Consider the following 6,001-nt stretch of genomic DNA (forward strand, 5'->3'; position numbering starts at 1 on the left):
AGTCAACGGGGAATTTAAGATTTCCATGGCACTGGATTCATAGCCCCATTCACATGTGTCACAGTGACTAACATGATTTGTTCCCAAATCTGTCTCTCTTACATGACTGTAAGCTCAAGGTGTAAGAATGAGTATCTTATTGATCTCTATGCATCTCCATAACATCAAATATTTTTTGGCCCATAATGAGTGCCTATAGGTACCCACTAAGAGTTTTTTGAATGATAAATTAATACACTAATGCCAAAGACTTTGACGGGAATACACATTAAAGTCAAGTGTATGCCTCATTGAAACTGAAGCCACAGTCTAATAAAGAGAGACCTGTAGAAGATCATGAAAAAAAAATCAAAGATTTAAATGGGATGTCAGATGTGACCTTTTGAAGAATGTTAGTGAAGTGTTGTGGTGCTAGTTCTAAATACATCTATTTTCATATCACCCCAAAAAAAAGAGCATGCTTCATGCATGCCACTGTCCCAGCACAGGAATCTTCATACAGTATAGGCTCACTTCAAGTGTTAGTGGAAGACTGAATTAATGAACAATTATACCATATGCTATGAGTGGTCTTTTTGAATTTTAAGATCAGTGACACTATCAAATTATAACAATTTTACAAGACCCTAAATGTCCACTAGCCAAGTCTGATATATTTTCTCCCTGCTATAAGAGTCATTGCTAATATGGTTGTAAATCAAATTAAAAATGGCAATTTTCTTTTATTAATGCTCAAAGACCACCTACACCAGCATATCCATACCTTTTTCCCCTACCTCTCCCACTGCCTCACTCACCCCTCCACTTAGCCAACTGGTTCAGCAGGGTCCCAATATGCAGTTGGAAGCACAAGTACAACTGCCTAATTGTTATATCATCACAACTAAGCTAAAGAATACATGATTAGTTGAACGTGAGATGGAATGAGATAGAATCCCAGGAGCCTTACACAGTCAGTGCAGTCAAAGCAACTATGAGTGGGTGGAAGGAAGTGCTTTTGGGGTAGAAGAGGAAGGTGCCTAAGGGGACTTACTTAGTTGTTTAGATATACATATGTTTAGAGTTGTGTGTGTGAGTATATATATATTCAAGTATATACATACACACACATGTTTGTATTTTTATATACATAATCTTTACACTGATGAAGTGGTCACATACTTTGGCAAAACATTTTAAGGAGATGCATTTGGCTGAAATTCTTTTAGGAAAGCAAACTGAACAATGCTACAAAGATCTTAAGGCAGCTTCTAAAACAGAAATCCCACTGGGACCGGTTCTAGGAGCTTTGCCAGGGTATAGGATACAGAACTCACTCTAGCAACATCTTTGAGATTTCCGGGTTAGGAAAGCAAACTTTCATAGGCAAGATGGTCAAAGCAGAGCAGAAAGAATTTCTCTTGTGGTGCTCAGTCCTTCCTTGGAGAACCTGTGGCTAGAGGGGGAATAGGAAGAAAAAGAGAGAAATGCAAATGCAGATGAAAAATGAAGGAGAAAGAAAACTGGAGAGAAAGAGAAGAAAGAACAGGAACAAAGGGAGTCCCAGAGAACTTAAAAATGTGAATGTACTTAGACATTAAGTCTGGATGTTTAAAAGAAATGATCTAAAAGAAAGATTTAAAAGAACAGTCCTCCTAAACTCATGTTGCTCCTAACTTCAGTAGCTATACTAAGTTGGGCAGAGGCAAAATTGGTCTTCAAAAATTTGCTTCAGTGGAGAGGCTGCAGCTCGCTCCATTAGTATAACTTGCAGAAGAAGATTGTTACTTTAAGAAACTAATGAAAGTCTCAAAGAGTTTATATTTCAAATGGGGAACATAGAAAACTCTGCATTTCATTTACCAACTTTTATAACTGAAATCACTCTAATTGTCATGTACTGTTTCTTTGAAGCAAGGAAGTGCTCTGTCAGCGGACTGCTGGTCTACCTATATGTCAGCATGTATTTCTAGGGAAATCCTCATCATTGCTGCCATCAAAGTAACAAAAATGGCCCAGAGATAAAAGTGACTTCTGGAGAAAAAGAATACACATTCTTGATTAGAAGCACTTCGTTTCAGAAAGAAATCATTAAGAACTGATTTTTTTAAAATACTAAGTAATTCTACTGAAATATACATATCCTCTATAAACTTTTAATGGTAGATTGATTTCTTGTAGTATATAAAGAATATAGCCAAGTAGTAGAGTAAATGACAAAAGATGAATGAAATTTAGGTTTAAGGACATGAAATAATTAGCGGGTGGCACTAAGAACAAGATTTGGCGGGGGGGAAAAAAAAAAAGAACATCAAAACAGGGTTTAGAAAACCTAAATGTCCACCAAGAGGTGAATGGATTAAACAGAATGTGGTATGTCCATACAATGAAATTGTACTCAGCAATAAAAAGAAAAAAACTAACTGCGGAATGATATATGCAACAACATAGATGAATCAAAAACATGGTGCTAAGTGAAAGGAGCCAGAAACAAGAGTCCATTTATACACAATTCTGGAAATTGCAAAACTCATCTATAGTGACGCAAAGCAGGTTTCATTGGTTGCTGGAGTCACGTCTGCATCTTGATTGTAGTCGTGGATTCACAGGTGTATACATTTGTCAAAATTCATTGACTTGTACACTTGAGGTAGATACTGCTTATTGTACAGGCACTATATATACCACAATAGAGATGATTTTAAAAGAAAAAAATAATAAATAGAAAAAACAGGTATTGGTTTCATCTTGCCATATTTTCCAAGATACATTAGCAAGCATTTAACATTTACCATAATAAAATTAATGAGTTAGATGTCCAGAGTGGGGCCTATTTCCTGAGTGCTTCATCCACTGATCAGTTCAGCTCCTTCACAACCATTGGATAAGTGAGAGTATCAAAATTCAATGGTGTCCACCATCAGAAGGGAAAAGACTGAGGTACGGAAGACATCATGAACAGGACAGCCAATGTAGATGAGGGCAGTGCAGCAGTAAGTGGTCCAAGAAAACACTTTCTTGCTCCCTTCTTGCTTTTGAAATGCGATTTTTCACATTTTACAGTGATAAAAAAGAGATGTCTGAAAGTACCAGCAACATGGCAAAGGATACCGAAATCTAAGCCTACCCAACTGTTTTTGACAAATATGCCATATCGAAAATTCTTCCAGATCCTTCAATCCTGGTCCCTGTCATCAGGGACAGGTCCCTATTTCCTGGACATCTTTTCTTTGACTTTTTAATATTAGCAATCACATCACTGGGCAAAGAGCACACAAAAATTGACCTATAAGCATGGTATGTGTTTCTTTATGAAAAGTTAAATAAATGCTATGAAACCAAACAGAAGGCAAACTTTTGATTACTACTGTCTTCTTTCATTAAATATGCACTTATAATTTTTGTGATCTTCCCCTAGAAATCCCTGAGAAATGAAGTATTAAATGAAATCACTCACACCAAGTAGTGGATATGCCTATTTTCTGGCCAAAAAAAAAAAAAAAAAAAAAAGTGTTTAGAAAACTTTACTCATTATTATTGTTATGATTCAAAATTTAATCTATATACATCCAGAGAACATTATAAGAGCTCTGCTGCCTTAGGTATATGGAAAAGTGACTGCTGCAAGAAATTTCATTGATGGAAGCATCCAAAGAAAAGAACTGCCTTTAATTATTAAAGAATCCTAACGTTACCCAAAGCACTGACTTTGCCATCTAACAGCTATTTGGAAATTAAAAGGCAATTTTCAGCTATAAAATTTAAATATGGCAAAGGAAGCATCCAAAATCTTTTATGGATAGGAACAAGGAAATTAGACCTTTCAGCCAAAGGGAAAAAGATGCAACCATATACTTGTCTATACACCACAGCAAAGTAGAGAATTAGTATTATATGACTACTATTAATTATAGCAACTATTATTATATGACTATGGGTAGTGATGAGAACTTTTCTATAATACATGGATTTATCTGTTCTACCAATAATACCTTCCAAAGTCCCTGTAACATTATTTAATGATTTGCTGATAGATTAGACTATCATATGCATTTGGAAAGACATCTTAATACCATAGGGAGAGGAAACAATATAGTAATCCTTAAGTCACTTCCTCAAAGGTACATTAGAAAAAATATTAGCTTCCTTGTTCTATGACTGCCAGACGTCTACTATAACATGGCAAGAGAAGTACCAAGTTTAACATAATTATTATTGATATCAGTAATTAGCCAGTAAGAATGCTCTGAAATCACTTGAAAATTTGTTACAAGATTGATACTTTACTCAACAGATATCAAGTTGAGCACATTACACTACCAGATGTTTCATTGGCGGCTAACAGAATTGAGCCAGCGTTTGATGAAATTCACGTGTGCTGCATGTAAAACGACAGATCCAAAGTTGGACATGACTTATCAGATTTCACAAGAAATAAGCTTTAAATTCACAGTAGAAACCAATGTTCTTGGCTCAAAATTCAAGGCACAAATAAGCAGCTCACGTTAATGCAAAGATTTATTTTTTCAAATAATTATTTTAAACAACCGCTAAAAAGCACTGAGGCACAAGCAAACATAACAAAATGATGTAAACATGCTTAACGTGAAATTCTTGTCTATGTCTAGTCAGTGGAGGCTACAGATTAGCCAATAACACTATGTGCAGGCTACCAGACTGGGAAAGAATACCAAAAGAAGCAATCAGTCCTTTATCTCTTGAAGTTTATAATTCTCTCAGGAAGGAATTTTTTTAAAAAACCTAATAGAGATAAAAAATAACTTTAAAGCACTTGTTATAAACGACTTCCTTCACAAGCACATATAACCCAGAGTCCATAATGTCCCAAGGTGCACTAGGCAGAAGAGAGTTTGAAAAGTGAACTAAACTAAAATATTCTTTTTTCCATGCATTCTCTCTATAGACAAGGACAGCTATCTCTAAAATATTTTTTCTGGGATAGATTTTTTTGTTTGTTTTTTTTGTTTTTGGCTGTGCTACATGGCTTGCGGGAGCTTAGCTCCCCAACCAGGGATCAAACCTGAGACCCAGCAGTGAAAAAGCGCTGAGTCCTAACCACTGGACTGCAAGGGAATTCCCATGTTCTGGGATAGATTCTTTGTCAAAAGAAATTTGGTTACGTGCTGTTGTCATCAAATGAAAAAATGACCACAAATATTTCGTAACTTCTCTAATGACAAAGAGAACTCTGTTTCCCTACCCCTTGAATCTGGGCTTGGCCATGTAACTTGTTTGGCTAATGGGATGTTAGCAAAGAAGATGCAAGCAAAGGCTTGAGAAGTTCTTACCTCATGTTTGCCCTCTTTTGCCACTTTTGGAACCCAGCTGCCATGTGAAGAAGCACAGACTATCCCACTAAATGCTGGAGGTACATGGATTGATCACCCCCATTAACTTAAAGTTTGTGTTTGAGGCCATCGGGGATCAATCAGCCAGGAGCAGCCCACTCAGCTGACTGTAGCCACATGTGGGATCTCTGGTGATACCAAAATAAAAACCAACCAGCTGAACCCAACCCAAATTGCCAACCTACGAAATCATGCCTAATAACTGTCTGTTCTTTTAAGCCACTAAGTTTTGGCCTGATACACAGAAAATACTAACTGATCTACATATTAACATGTAAACCAATTTATGATTAAAACCTTTAAGCACTGGACAAACTCCAGCTGGTATTTATCAATCCTTTCTATAAGTCTGGTTTCCTCAGATCCTGATGCAAATGGGTAGACTAAGGCATAGAGAAAGTAAATAGATCTAAAATACCCGAAGCCAAAGTTGGTGTCAGAACTAGAAACAGAATCCAGAAACACTAGAACTCAAAATGCTAGAACTGCTGGATCACCTGAGGTCTGGTCTCATGACCAGGAATGATATTTAAAATATATACACAACTGATAAGGCATGAACAATTAAGATAGATCACAGCCTTAGCGACAGGGCTGACTTTTAGAGGTCCCCTGATATGCCAGGAGTTTGCCCATTAATTCATGGATCTTGA

General features: G+C 36.5%; 1 long non-coding RNA gene across 1 annotated transcript in view; it reads right to left on the minus strand.

The window, feature by feature from the left end:
- LOC141279269 (uncharacterized) overlaps positions 1–6,001 on the minus strand; it is a 326,550-nt gene that overhangs the window by 247,166 nt on the left and 73,383 nt on the right. The gene's annotated exons all lie outside the window — the stretch shown is intronic.

The sequence above is a fragment of the Tursiops truncatus genome, chromosome 8 (genome assembly GCF_011762595.2).
Source record: "Tursiops truncatus isolate mTurTru1 chromosome 8, mTurTru1.mat.Y, whole genome shotgun sequence".
Classification (NCBI taxonomy): domain Eukaryota; kingdom Metazoa; phylum Chordata; class Mammalia; order Artiodactyla; family Delphinidae; genus Tursiops; species Tursiops truncatus.